Source organism: Gallus gallus, chromosome 4 (genome assembly GCF_016699485.2).
Source record: "Gallus gallus isolate bGalGal1 chromosome 4, bGalGal1.mat.broiler.GRCg7b, whole genome shotgun sequence".
Classification (NCBI taxonomy): domain Eukaryota; kingdom Metazoa; phylum Chordata; class Aves; order Galliformes; family Phasianidae; genus Gallus; species Gallus gallus.
The window spans coordinates 40,409,893-40,424,917 of record NC_052535.1 but is presented as its reverse complement, the minus strand read 5'-3'; the positions used below and the strand labels follow the sequence as shown (position 1 = coordinate 40,424,917).

General features: G+C 36.2%; 1 protein-coding gene across 5 annotated transcripts in view; it reads left to right on the top strand.

Annotated features, from left to right (window-relative positions):
- TENM3 (teneurin transmembrane protein 3) overlaps nt 1-15,025 on the top strand; it is a 1,287,844-nt gene that overhangs the window by 489,971 nt on the left and 782,848 nt on the right. For 3 of the 5 annotated variants that reach the window (XM_046940098.1, XM_046940096.1, XM_046940101.1), the window contains one exon: nt 6,292-6,457. The gene's annotated coding sequence lies outside the window, so the exon portion shown is untranslated. The remainder of the gene's footprint in view (nt 1-6,291; nt 6,458-15,025) is intronic. The other 2 variants (XM_046940097.1, XM_046940100.1) reach the window with 1 other exon arrangement.

The window sequence follows — 15,025 nt, the reverse complement described above, 5'->3', positions numbered from 1 at the left end:
TGATCCTCATATTTCAAGAAATGGGAATAGTTACAGTGTAGGATCTCGAGGTAGTATTTGAAAATAATGTTTTTTAGGAACCGAAATCCAGCTTCTGTAAATTGGAAATTACACTGACATCCTTTAAAATAAAATGACATCAGTAAAAGCGATGTATGAGCTATCAACTTTAGTTGTTTAAAATAAGAAAATTATGTAATTCTGAATTCAGATGAAAAATGTTAATATATTTACTAACTTGCAGCAATTCTTCATTCTAGTGTTTTTTGAAATACTGATATTAGTTGTGCAGTAGAAACTGTGATCATTTAAAGAGGTGTTTCATTTTCTCTAAGTTTACTCCAGCCTTAATTCTGCCTGCAAAGATAGTTTGCAATTCAGTATTTTTATTGTGTTCCTGTTTACATGAACACGCAACACATCATTCTAACAGTATGCAGTAATCAACAAAATGAAGTTCTTTCCTGGTGTAAAGTGGTTGCTTGTCATGACTATGTCAGGTTCCTGTTCTATTCTCCAACACTGAACTTGACAGATTCACTCTGCTATCAGTGGTTTACTCTGCACTGTATAAGGGGGAGGCTGCAAATGCAGTTTGTTTCAAAGAACTTGTAAATTCACAGAGAAAAAAGATGCCACATTTATGAACTTCAAGAACAGCACTGGTTATTAATGTATTAATATATTAGTCTTATATGTCTAGAATTTTAAGTCTACATTTTTGATACATCTGTCTGTAAGATGGCTGCCTGAGTTAATTGGGCTTTGTACAGACACAGTCCCTTGAAAATTCTGGGGTAAGATGCAGTGAGTTCCTTCTCACCCCACAGGCAAGCTCTTCAGGTGCAGCTGCTCTGCACTGTTGTTTTTCTTCACCCTTTTTGAAGGTTTTATGTCCCACCACATCTACAACATTTTAAATACAATAAATAATCCTGTCATCAAATATCAAGAGCTGGAAGTAAGCTTGTTACCAAAGTTGGTTTCCTTTCCTTCCAAATGAGAAATGAAACAGACGGATCTGTCAAGCTATTCAACTTTCCTATCCAAAGAGTGCCGTTTGCATCGATTAAGTGATACAGTGTGCTTTTGCTTGAGTAAAAACATTAGTTGTTGTCAAAGCTTTTTAAAAGTCTGACAGCCTATAGCTCTCAGCCTTCTCTTCCCCTGGCTGAACAGCCCCAGGTCTCTAAGCCTTTCCTCATATGGGAGATGCTCTAGGCTCCCAGTCAAATCTGTGGCCCTTCACTGGGCTCTCTCCAGCAGTTCCCTATCTTTCTTGAACTGGGGAGCTGAGAACTGGACAGAGTACTCTGGATGTGGACTCACCAGTGCAGAGCAGAGGGGGAGGATTATCTCCCTCGACCTGCTGGCCATGCTCTTTTTAATGCACCCCAGGACTCTGTTGGCCTTCTTGGCCACAAGGGCACACTGCTGGCTCATGGCTGACCTGTTGTCCACAGGACACTGAGATCCTTCTCCACAGAGCTCCTTTCCAGAAGGTCAGCCCCTAACCTGTATTGATGTGTGCAACTCCCAATGAAAGCAACCTGTACATTGAGATATGGGAATTAATTGCTTTGACATAGGCTTATGTTCTTCTGCCAAGTATTATCAATTCCTTTATTTCCTTATGCATAGAGAAGCACATCAGGCTTGCTAGACTGTCTAATATGCACTCATGATTTTTTACTAGCTTAATAGATCTTCTGAAAAGACTGCCAGAAAAAAAATCTCACTTTTAGTTACTATCATTGGTAATTAATTTTAATATGCAGGCAGAATTGCCAGCAAATTAGTATTTTTTCCCTTTCCTGCTCTAAACTTAGTTGTAAGTTCTTTAGCCTAATAACTGGACTAAGTGCATGAAAATTGAACCAGATGGGTCTGTTTTACTCATTATTTACTTTCCTCATAACCATCTGTTAATCTCCATCAAAAAATATGGTAATTGAAATTTGCAAGCACTTCAGATAATTTTTAATATTCAGTATTGCTAAGGAGAGGGTCATACTGCCTAGACTCATGGGAGCTGGGAAGGAGAAAGCACCATGAAATAGATCCTGGAACTTATTTTGAGCTATTTTATATCAACTACTGACTAAAGTCAGTCCTGATGTAAGGGACAGAACTTGTTAATAAAGTTAAGCATGCACTTCAGTTCTTTACTACTGCTTATACAGCTTATTGTATAGCTAACTTCACTGAGGGAAGTGTTCCCCCCTCTGTGCCCTCATGGGTCTGTTTTATCTTCAATAAATCTAATATACAAAGTCATTTTTTGTTGAAATTACAGAATAGATTATATAAGAGCACAGTGAAAAATGCATGAATAAGGTATTAATCTGCATAATTTCGAATATGAATATTAAGGAACATTGTTGCATTTTCTAAAAATTTAGAATTCTGATGTGTCCTGACTCTTTGTACAGGAAATGTAGCTCTTCTGAAAAGGACAAAGAGCAGCTGAATTTGTCATTGCCTCACTCCTGTACTTCATTTTGAACTCATAATTTGGGTTTACATTCACATAACTCCCTCTTCTGCCATCTTCTGAAATCGCAGTACTTTGTACCGAATTGCAAAGGCAACACCTGACCACAGCTTTTATCTACAGAACTCTGAATTATTTGATCAAAACTGTATCTTGAAGGCTTCTGTTATAGGTATCTTATTTATTTATTTATTTTTACCAGAGTTAGGTATTAATTTAATGTCATATAAGAGGTAGATGTTTATAAGCAGCAAATGTCTTTTAAAGGAATCGTTCTGTGGAATCATTCACATTAACCTCTTATGTGACAGTGGTGTCAAGAGACTTTTTTTCTGTCCACTAAGGAAAATGCCTGAGATCCTCAAGATATATATGAATGTACGAAATGTACACGGCTCTTTAACATGACTGTAATGATTTCAGCATATGACGGGATAATTTTGGATAATTTTGAGTTCATTGCATCTCTTACAATAATAATTTGAGCATGGAGGGGAGAAGACAATTGCTATGCATTTATTCCAATGTAAATGTGTTCCCCAAAGTTACAAAAATGACTTCAGCTGCTGATGCTTAGAAAAAGAAATCAATAAAGGAAGTCAGACATAACAAATGAGAATATCAGGCCCAATGACAGTAGACAGGAACCTGGTGCCTTATATCCACACAACTTTCAATCAAGAAAGTTGTGTATGGCAAGAGAATAAACTGAAAGCGCTCTGGCAGCCAAGTAGACTTTGATCAGTTTTGTTCATAGATGTGACTCATATTTCAGTAGCCTCTTTTTTCTCAGCCACTGATCTTCCCTAAACTTTGGAGTGAGTGCTCGGTGAACTTAAAGGAACCTTTACTCGTTCTGCAAACAGATACTAAATACTCATGCTGAGCCACAGTATTTTTTTTTCCTAAAACATCAGATTCAGTCTCTTTGTTACAGTTCTTTTTGTCATGTCCTTCATATTCTACAGAGAAAAATTAAGTGAAAGATGAGCTACTTTTTATAAACATATTCTTTTCCATTAACACAGTTTTACAGTAGAAATTCAAGTTATTAAATTTCTGTATATTTTTATTTTTTTTCTGATATATATTTTTGTACTTTTTAAAATTATGTCTCTGATTTTTTTGTTGATCTCTTTGGAATTGATATAGTATGCACAGTTGGAAATGGTAGATATGCCTTCATAAGCCACCTTAGTATGTCTAAAGGAGAGGCCAAGAAGAGTTCACTTTTTTCGCACTGTTGTTTCTGAGAGAAAAAAGGCACAGTGATGACTGCAGACTGCACCATAGAAGACAATACTCTGGTAGAGACACATGACATAGCCTGATGCATGTTGTCTGCTGAGATGGGGTCTTGCTGGATCTGAGATAGGATCAGTATTGGTGTATTTTTTCCTCCTCAGAGCACAGTGGGTAAGCCATGTGCAGTTTGTGAAAGTACTATGTGCACAAAATAAAAGTGAAGCTGTATATTGCTTATGCTGGATGTGACATGAGTGCATTTGTGAATTTGGATGCCCAAAGCTTGCTGCGAATAATGCTAGACAACTGCAGACAATCAAGATGAAACTTCAAGCACTGTTCGTATACTTGGTGCACTCTATATTACCTATCTAGCATGACCACTGCAGTAGGCTATTCCTTATGCTGAATCAGATTTTACTCAAAAAAAGAAAGAAAGAAAGAAAATAATAATGTGATGAGAAGGTTACCAGGTCCTGGGACTGAGCGTCAGAACTGTTATTTGATACCACAGTCAAAGCCATAGCTGGCTGCGGCTAGATCTGCATTGGCATTGTGTTTCCCCATGGAGTAACTCTATCCTGCTTGTACGCTTCTGCCAGTCCCACACAGAGCACGTAAAGGACTCCTCCCTCTGCCTTCCCTTTCCCCCTGACCTCTGCTTCCAGGGATAAAAAGCAGCTGTGCTGGATTGGGTTTTAGTAGAGGCATTATTACTATCAGAAGCAAGGTGCTACACTGGAGTTGTGGAAATGGCACTGCATTGCTACACAGTCCATTCTGGCTTTAATGTGAAAAGTATTGTAATAACTTGCCTTAAAACATCTTAATCTCCACTATCCTTAGGGTGAATTCCTAAAAATAATACATCTTAAATGGACATTGCTAGCCAGAAGTACCAGTTTAAAAACATTGTTTGGTATAACCAAATCAAAAATGCATGAACTGGGCCTTTTCTTGTTTTCTTTTTCTGAGGGATGTTAAATCACTCTAAAAGAGTTATTCAGTAGCGTTGGGTTTAGAGTTTGAACTCTTTAGGAAGTCTGAAACTGTTTTGTCTTCTACTGTCTTTTAGTTAATGCTGTGTGGTAATTCCTGGTATTGAAATCCAACATTAATTTTTTCTTTCCTTTTTTATTAATTTTAAATTTTATTCTTTCTCCCTTCCTGATGATATCAAAAATACCTATTCAGAGTAATCAATGCAATGTTTCACAGCAATGGTGATCACAGAAAATCAGCATTTTATGCATGATCAGATTCATAAACCTTTACAAAGTTGTGAATATTTACAATGGTTTGGGTAGATAAAGGGGACTTGCCAAGAAAATACACATCCTTCAAAAAATATATTCTTTAATTTCTTAGGAGATATATAAATAATGATTTTAAGAAAGCAAGGATGCTTTCTGCTTTGTTCATATTTTAATAGTATACTCCTCTTTGCTGTTTCAGTAATTAAGTCTTATGACATTCCAGAAAGCATAAATCCTGCTGAGATGTTTAAGTTTGGAGCAACCTTCTTGATGTACAAACAAATTAAATAAATAAAAGACACTTACCCAGGATCTTAACAAGCTGTTTTGCTCGTACCTTTGAAACGCAATTGAACGGTAAAGCGATATGGTCTATTCAAACTGTTCTAGCCTCGTTGTTCACTAGAACCTTCTTTTGAAATTCATTGCCTTCAATTACATTTTTTTAAAGAATTTTAATTATGTGCCTGAAAAGAATAAAGATGCTCGAGGCTCCATTTGTTTATCGTGGAAGGCCTAAAAAAAATGAGGACAGAGCTTCCCAGCTCATGCAGGGGTTGCAGAGAGAGAGAGATGACTTTTAATTCGACAAGTTCAGAGAGATTTCTTAGTTTGACGCGCACAGCAGGGGGTCTTTGAGCGCCTGGCAATACTTCAGCATTCTGAGCTTTGAAAGTCTTTCCCTGCAGCAGAAATTGTATCAAAAGCCAATGATAATATTCCCTGCAAGGTAAAGGACCCTATTGAAGATTTCTAGAGCTGTTTATTTATTCATCACAGTTTTTTCTTTTAGGACGTACCAGGCGTATAGGTAATAATTCACACGGATGCTAGAAAAATATAATAAATAAATAAATAAATAAATAGGAATCCCTCATTAATCCTTCAACTTTCCCTTCAGTTTTCCACAGGCCACGTGCATCTATAAAATTTCCTATCATTCCCTGCCACGTACTCTGCTTAAAATCTTCACTTCAGATCTCAGTTTTTCCCCCTTTTTAACGGAATTGTCATTTCAGTCTGTTTTCTACCACCAACTGAGTACATAAGATGTTTATGGCCATTTCCTTCCGCTAAACCCTCAAAATGATTGATTAATTTTACAGAAGGATATTCAATTTCTTAGGGGTCTTTTTAAATCTTATTTTTAAAGTAGATTTGCGATAAAGTGTTTCAAAGCCAAGATTAAAGCCTTATTTATATTCCAGAGATCAGAGTTTTAACGTTTTGGCATTACTTTTATTTGAAAAGTATGCACATATGTTTTTCTGTTTTTGTTTTGTTTTGTTGCTGCAGCAGAGCTGGGAATGTGAGACTACGACAACCTTTCCCTTGTGTAATGTCAATGTCGGCTATCACTTTGGCAGAATCAGCCAGCTCAGTGAAGACACGAAAACCCTCCTTCCCTCCTGTTTTTTCGTCTGCTGGTGGCATTCAAAGTGACCTTCCCTTATAAATATTGGTGAGTGACCACATGGGGAAAGCAGTTGTTTGGTGCAGAGAAACTTGTTTCAAAAAGCTGTGTTGACCTAAGCCACCTTCACTTTTTTTCAAAGTATAACAGTAAAACACATGAGCAGGTGTTTGTTTTGGTTTGTTTTTTTCTTTTTCATAATAACTTCAGGTATTTAGCAACACGATGTATTTCTCTAGGCTTGCAAGCATTTATAGAACTCTAGCCTTTGTTACTTATTACAACTCTCAGAAACAATCTCTTAGAAAGACTGTTTTTAAGACTGAGAGATTTCCCAACAGCAAACAAGAATCTCTCATCTCTTCCTGTTGCTTTGTGTTGGCTAAATGGTCTGGGATGGTATAAATTTATTATAACACCCCCAGTCTGGCAAGATGAGACTTTCCCAAGTGGAGGAATTAAGGAAGATAGCCAGAGGCGGCTTTCTGGGACCCTTCTGGTTTGGGAAGCATGCCTAGAGTGAAATCACAGCACTGCAGAAATTCTGATACCCATGGGGCAGTCCAGGAAAGCTGTGGTAATGGGAATAATTCCATAAGGCAGTCTAAATTACACACTTCGGTACTGAAAAAGTTCTCGGGTCATCTAAGGCTTTCTCAGCTGATTTATCCTTCTTGAGACATCCAGTATGCCTGAAGAGATTTTCAGTGTTGCAAACAGATGTACAGATAGTGAAATAGCCACCCGTGGCTAAGAAATATTTACTGCACCATAACACAGAACACTACAAAGTATATACTCAGGTACAAGAAATATTTTATCTAGCTAGGAAGAGTTTGGAAGTTGTAAATACATGGAGGATGTAAGGCTGGAAATTTTTGAAGGATTACACATATTTAATCTAAAGACATTGCCATAAAAGTCACTTAGCTAGCTGCCATCCAGTATTATCTACATTATTGCAATTATCTTCTATTCAGACTACAGTCAGACAACTGTGATGTATCATTTATGACTATATGATAAGTAATGTTTGATTTTTATATTTTTTTTCTTAACCGCATGTGTACTTGAAGTCTGTCAATTTAAAGGTTCTGAGAAGCTTCAAAAGAAATATTAATTGGAAAGTTATCATGGCACCAGCCGAACAAAATAATGCTTTTTCATCAAAGTAACACTTCTAGCAAAAGGAAAGGCAGTTATATATAGTGTATATGGATCTCGTGGTGAAGAATGAGGAGTGGTACCATTTAGTAGTTTCTCAACTACTGTCACTGCTGTTCTCATTGTCATTGCTTTCCTTGACTTTGGAGTAGAGCAATCAGGGAACAGCATAGAGAAGAAAAAAAAGAGGGCAAAAAATCATCAGATTTGCAGAAGTGCCTGTGTGTTGTCAGTGTTCTTTCTTTCTTTTTGACCTTAACTGTGTGCTGGAGTCTTACATATTTGGAAGTTAGCATTTGGGTATGGAAACAAATCAATGTCTTATTCTCAGGGATTTTACTTAGAATTTACTTAAGTCTTCATCCTGACCGGGGATCACCATAATAACAATTCCACAAAATGAAGGCATACATAAATACTCTATTGTGTAAATACATTTTCTACAACTTTTTATTTGGTGATACTGTGCCAGTCATAACCATGTTCTACAACTTCTTGTTCAGTGATGTGTGATGGTAAGGTTACATACCATCTAGAACACAAGGGGAGAGGAGAGTTTCAAAACATTCAGCTTTTCAGAAATGCCTTCTTTAATTGTGTTTCCAACCTGAAGTTGTCTGTCAGAACATTTTTATATTTTTACAGGATGTCCCATAGCTTTACGGTAGCTGTATAGAATAATCTGTCTTCTATCATGCAGTGATATTTAGCACACAGACCAGCCTTCCTTAAAAAGGAACTATATACAGGCTAACAGTTAAAGACTCAACCTTTCTTGTTTTCCATGTGAGATTCCATGCATACAGATCACAACTCATTATTGTAAGTTATAGTGAGATTTTTGCGAGTCTCATGAGAGCAACTCTTACACCAGTAATGGGTAACTGGATGACCACAGCAGCTGCTCTATTCTCACTAAGAGAGCGTAGCAGCTTTGTGGAAGCTAGAATTTTACCGTTTCTAATTACCAGTAGATCAAAATGGTGGCTTTTTTGTTTTGGGTGTACATAGAGCATTAGAAAGAAGTGACAAAGCATGCAAATAATTTCTGGTACTTTATTTTCCTGATTTAATTTCTTCTATTTCAGTGAGATCTGCCAGATGGTTCTAGATTCAATAGTACACTGCTTCCAGTGCATTTTGCACATATTTGATATTTTATTCAAATTTGACATTTCAGAAAGAGCGAGGGGGCTTCTTCAAGAAAACTGAGAGGAAGAGTGAGAATTTAATTTATTAAATACTGCATATTTTTATATAATAATTTATTGAGCTAAGAGTAAAAATTGCATTATAATTTATGTTAAGAAGGTGGGATTCTTTGCTTTAACCTGTTATGTTGAAATAGGATTAATCCAACTGATTATTTTATAGTTTTTTTTAAAACCTCAACTATTTTTCAGGAGGTTGGTAAAAAAAAATATCCAGTGTAAGCTCTAACACAGAAAGCTTAAAAGGCAAGTTTACCCCTTTGAAGCCTGTAGCTCTGAACTACAAATGAAGGCTTAATGAGGATACTTCCTTGCAGCTTGGTTCAAATATCGATTGATTGTGCACACTGCATTAACTTCCAGAAGTATAAACTTCCATTAGTCTTAAACAGTGTTTCTTTCCCCTAAGTAAAGGGGAGAATGATTCTGCCATGAAGGAATATGTCTATCTCTTTTTATCTATAAGTTTCTTCTTCATTTTGTTTCACTTTCTTTACATTTTTAACCTTGTAGAAATCTGATTTAAATGGAATCATGACAGTCTTCTTTTTAAAATCAAGTCACACAAACTGCAACTAGCAGAAGGATGGTACTAAAGGTAACAAAGCCTGATTTCCTTCGCAAATCTTGTTTGCTTCATACTGTAAGATCACTAATTTCAACTGCAACCCCAGCTTTCCTGTTCTTGTCTCTTATTAGCCTCTCTGGCTGAGTGACAAAAGAGCTCTGCTTCAGCTCCAGGAGTGCTAAGCAGGCCAGCCAGCTCCTGTCAGAATGCCTGAATTCTACCCGCACCTGTATCCCTGGGGATGTTAATTTAGACCTCCATGCTTGAAACTTGTGGGGTCTTAATTATGTTTTAGACATCCTTCTACTGATTTGATTAACATTTGATGGTCACCCTGATGAAAAATTACTGAGAAAAGGGAGACAGTCAGGACACATATACTGGGATTTTAGTCTTAGCTAAGGCTAAAACAAGCAGACATTGGAAAAGATGTGATGAGCAGTTGGGTTACACATACTTGTAGTGAAAATAAGAGACAACATAATAAAGTTGGTTTTTTTTTTTTTTTTCAATGAACATGGAAAAAAATAAAATGCAAATTTTGATGAACTGTACTTAAGACTCTTAATTCCTTACTTGAACTTCTGTTTGTTCAAACAGCAGATAAAGTGATTCCTCTTCTCCCAGTCTCTTTTTAAGGTTTTTAACTTAGAAAACATATGAAAAGGAATTACTGATTTTGGCTTGAGAGATTCATATGTATGTGTTCTTTTTACTTTGTGACAGTAACGCAGCAAATTTACCATAAGGTATTTCATGATTTTTCAGATAACTTATTGCAAGAGAAGGCTGGAAAAGATATTTCAGAAATTTATTTTTATTTCTATTTTTGTAGGTTTCTCTTTCCTTGGATTCTGTTTTTTGTTTTAGGCACATAGCAAACTTAATCCTAATTTTGATTCAGGTTAAATGCATTTTAAGGAAGGGTTTGTAATTGTCAAACTGGAATTTTAGATTGTATCTACGTAAGTACCACAGTAAATGGCACTGTTTAGCTTTCAAGCATCTGGTGTTTGGACTGGCATCCAATTTTGTATTATGTGTTGTGAACTAAGTGATGTGTTCCTGCATCCAGGCATTCAGGACTACTGGTCACAGGAAAATCTGGCAAAAAGATATATGCTATAAGTAGTATGTTCTTGGACTGCAAAGGGCCATTTTTGCCAAAGTAGGAGTTTCAGCGATTAGAAGTAACTGTGAGAAAGGTTGTGAAGGCAAGGATGTCCATTTTCACATCTAAGTTTTATCTGTAGCTCTCTGACCGGTTGAAATGATAGATTTCTGGCCCCTGCTGTATCACTCTGTATCTGACTGCACACAGATGCCTTCCCGCGATGACTGTGTGGGGAGGTTCTGAATGAGCTCCATAGCTCCACCTGGGTAGACACACAGTCTAGACATCAGTTGTATGGAAGTCTCCTATTTTTCTTGCTAGCACTGAGGAACTTTAGAAAATGAAAAGGAACAGGAGGGAAAGAAGAAGCACAGCTGTGGCTTTGTGATTAGTGGATTCTCTGCCAAGAAGAAGCAGCAGCCCCCATCCCAACCCTAAGGACTTCCCCAGCACTGTTTACTGATTAGCCATAGAAATAAACATGGTTCAGCTGAAGAGCTTGCTTTCTTATAAAGAGATAGTTACTGAAATTTCAAACAATAATAGAATTTGTATCTGTTTCTGCATCTCACAGGTGCAAACCTGCAGGAGCATATTTGCTATTGAAAATTACTTTTTTTATGAATTTCATCTGGTAGAAAAAAAAAGGTGTTATTTGAAATATCCTACATTATACTTTGTTACACGTGAACCTAATGGGATTTCAGGGACAGCATTCTTTGTCATTTCTCTTTCTGTTAGGTTTACAGCTTTTTTGTGTATGTTTTTCTATGATTGCTTTGCAAAAGTATGACTAAAACCCGAATCTTGATTATATGAGGTATAGCTAAAGAAAAAATCTGCATTTAATCAAAGAGTGCTAGCAATGATCAGATTTGCTGTGAAGTAGCTCTGGTGAATCCTTGACTTAACTGATGTTATCTTGATTTTGAATGTATGCTAGTAAGCCATACCAGAAGTCCAAATATTCAGAAAAACTGAATTCAATTAATCCACTAAAAAGGAGGAATTTAAGGTTAGATGTAGTTCTTTCATTACCAGTTAGTTGCTCGTATTCCTGGAACTTCTGCTTGATGTTGCTGTTGCATTAGAGAAAACAATACAAATACAACATCAGTCTTTGGTTACACTTTTGAATCGTCAGTGACAGCACCAGATACCAAACTGGAGCTTTGCCAGTCAGCAAGAGGTATAGAGGAGTACGCTAGTTAGTTTCTTGCAAAACTATATATTCAAGCAATCCTAAGCAAATATCAGAGATGACAATAGCTTAAAAGAATTATATTCTTCTTTTACAGTCTCAGTTGAACCATTTTCAAAGTTTTCATGGTTTGTAGTTTCATCCATTTCTTGTATCTGTTGCAGTATTCTTTAACAGAGTTTCCAATTCCAGCTCTAGGAATTGACTGTAGGATATACTAGGACAACATTAGCTCTTGCACTCATAATAGACTAAATTGTCAATGTCTCTTTCTCTTGTGTGTCCGCAGCAAAACATGCCAACAAAGTCCTTCTAACACTAATTCAAAGCAAGAATGTAAGCAAATCTCAAAATCTGGTTGTTGTTGTTGTTGTTTTCCTGTTCAAATTCTCCATTCTACTGTTTTGGATTTGGCTTGTCTCAGTGTGTAAACATGTTCAGACTTTGTGGGCCAATGTCAGAAGGAAATTCAGATAGACTCAACAGGAGACAAATTCTCCCTTCAGAGCCAACTGCATGATCTTTTAGATGGTAGCATGGTAGCATTTCTGACACAAAGGTTAATCAAGTGAATTATGCTAATATATTGCTGAATGGAAGGATTCCTACACCATTAAAAATAAAAGTTAAAAAACTGTCATTCCCATTTCCAGTTCACTTTTTAATATACTTATGTAAAAGGCACAGAAAAATGCAGACTGCATTCATACTGAATGTATTGTATTAGAAAAGAAAGTTAATGCTTTAGCTGGTGCGGTCACACCTGCTAATCAGAACTGTGTAAGGGTATAAATATTCTGTAGACTCATTATTTTCCCATGCCAGCATTTGATTCTTATCACGACTGATTTATATGCCAGCATGAAATTCTGAAACTAAATGTACTTCGCTTTCAATTGAGAAAGACAGCAAGAGAAAAATAAAATAAAAGAGGTCTTTAGGGATAAATTAGCTATCAGTCTGGCTTACAATTTTCAGAAGTGGGTATAGGTAAGATAAAAATTATTTCAGATATTCAAGAGCCTATGATTTATTTGTTTTCAGTTTTGAAAATCCACCTGTTTGCTTGTGAACTTTGAAAAAACAGCATTTTGTTTGTATGGACTTTTTTTAAAATCATACCATACTTCAGTGCATGTTGTATTTGTGGCAAACTGAGGTCCAAAGACTGAAGTTATCTTAATTCTGAAAAGAGTTTCATGCAGGTAAAATCATTTTTGAGACATGGATGGTTATAAATGGGAGGCCTTTGCTCCATTGCAAAATGTCCTTACTGTGTTAAGGCAAAACTGTACCGGGAGAATACTGAGGTCAAACTAGCTTGAGGCATTGATAAATGCTAAGTTACCAGCAGCCGAACACTGGGAGAATTTATTTTCCCATCCAAGTGGTTCTTTGCTCTCTAACAAGAAAGAAACTGATTCAAATGAATGCACGTCTCAAAAAATAAGAAAAAAAAAATCCAACCACGATTTTTCCTCTGAACGACTCCCTCCCTCCTTAAGTGTTTTATTTAACTGACTAAATCTTACAGTCACTTTTAAAAAGGAAATTAACTGTTAATATCCTGGGAAGTATTTGTGTTAAAGGTCATATTAAGCAAAAGGCAAGTGTAGACTATCTGAGGATTCTGTAGAAGATGTTTAATGCAAATTTTTTTTGAAAAAATGATACGTGTCACTGCAGGTCATCTCTGAATATTCTTGTTGGGGTTTCTCTGTTGGATATGCAATCTCAGCTAAATGTTTTGAAGAGGAGGAATCAAATAAATTGCCCTATTTTGGGTTTTTCTCATCTGTATACAGTTGTGCAGGTCTAGTAGACCTGAAAATTGCCCAGAGACAAACTTTTAAAAAATAGAGTGCTTTTGAGGCAGAAAATTGCTTTTCTGCAGTATAGTCTAAGGGACAGGATGTGACAGGAGGACGAGGAGTTGTCACTATGCAGTGATATTGTAAAGCATATCTTACATAACAAAAAGGATCATTTGTCTCTTTTTTCTTTTCATTTTAAACTACAAAAGATTTAATTGAAACAGCTGAAGATGTGCCCTAGACCAGGAAAAAGGCATTATAGTTTACAATTAAAACTGGAAGCTCCTACTTTAAACTCCTTCTCCCCTGAAATAGCTATTAAGTTATACAGTGTGTGTGAAATGTATGTCTGTCCACCACTTCAGAAGCCTTATTCTCAAAAGGGGAAATAAAAAAAGAGTGAAAAAGCTCATTGTACATGCATGTCAAATATTAGCATGATTCTTGTAGTACAATAAGAAAAGAAAGTGCTTTGTGCTTTTGATTAGCCTCTTGATGTTTGAGAATGTTTTTGTGTGGCTTAATTTTCCTTTTTATGGCAGCTTACACATATAAAACAAAATGAAGAGAGGAGTGGAAGGGGGAAGGAATATGCCATTTATATACTAAGGATATGAGGCCTCCTTTGGGTGCATTATACATTAATGGGTCAGCTGAGATTTATTAGGATATGTATATTAATCTTTATACACATTCACATACTATAATTGTTCCTTTGGTACTATAATGTGATTAGCTGTGAATTTGTGCAATATTAACAATAATATGGATTTCCATATTACAGAACAGTAGTAATAAATGGCTATTAAAAATGCATGTAAAGTATGGGACGTGAAAGTACTTCCTTACTCTCAGTAATCCGATTATGTACTGTTGTTTTTAAATACCAAAATGGTTAAGTCTTTGCTTTAAAGTGAAATCTTATATAAGATAAGCAGTAATTTTATGTTCTGCAGAATTGAATGAATAAGTCTAAAACTAAAAGAAAGATTACTGTAACTTTCTCATTGAGAAATGATTTGTATTTTTGCATTATTTCTATTTAAAAATATAGCACAAAATGGAATACAGGAAGGTAAGAGTAATGTCCTGTAATAAAGTTTTCATATGAGTATGCTCTCCTATAATGTAGCGGAGTTCAGCATGGAAAGAATTGTCTAGGATTTCAGCTGCTTGCCTTACAGCCAATGCAGTATAGACAGCTGTACTATTCAACACCGTTTAAGAAGTAAGCACAAACTGATGTGAAGAAAGTAAACACAAATATAATTCAAGATCAAAATGAGAGCAGAAGAGATGTGACAGTCAGGTAATGACAGATTTTCTGAAGAGTGTTTCAGGTACTCATTCTTTCTATCACTGACCAGTCTTTGGCACGTGCTGTCTTTTTGTAGCTCCCCATGCCCTTTTGCCATCAAGATCTAGTGCAATTGCAGCAGAGCTAGTGCATCTTCCCTATCTTATAATAAGATTTGCTAGGGATTTTGGAGTGGTGTTCCCTTCAGATGTTGTAGTAGGTGGAAACATCCCATTGCTTTTACATC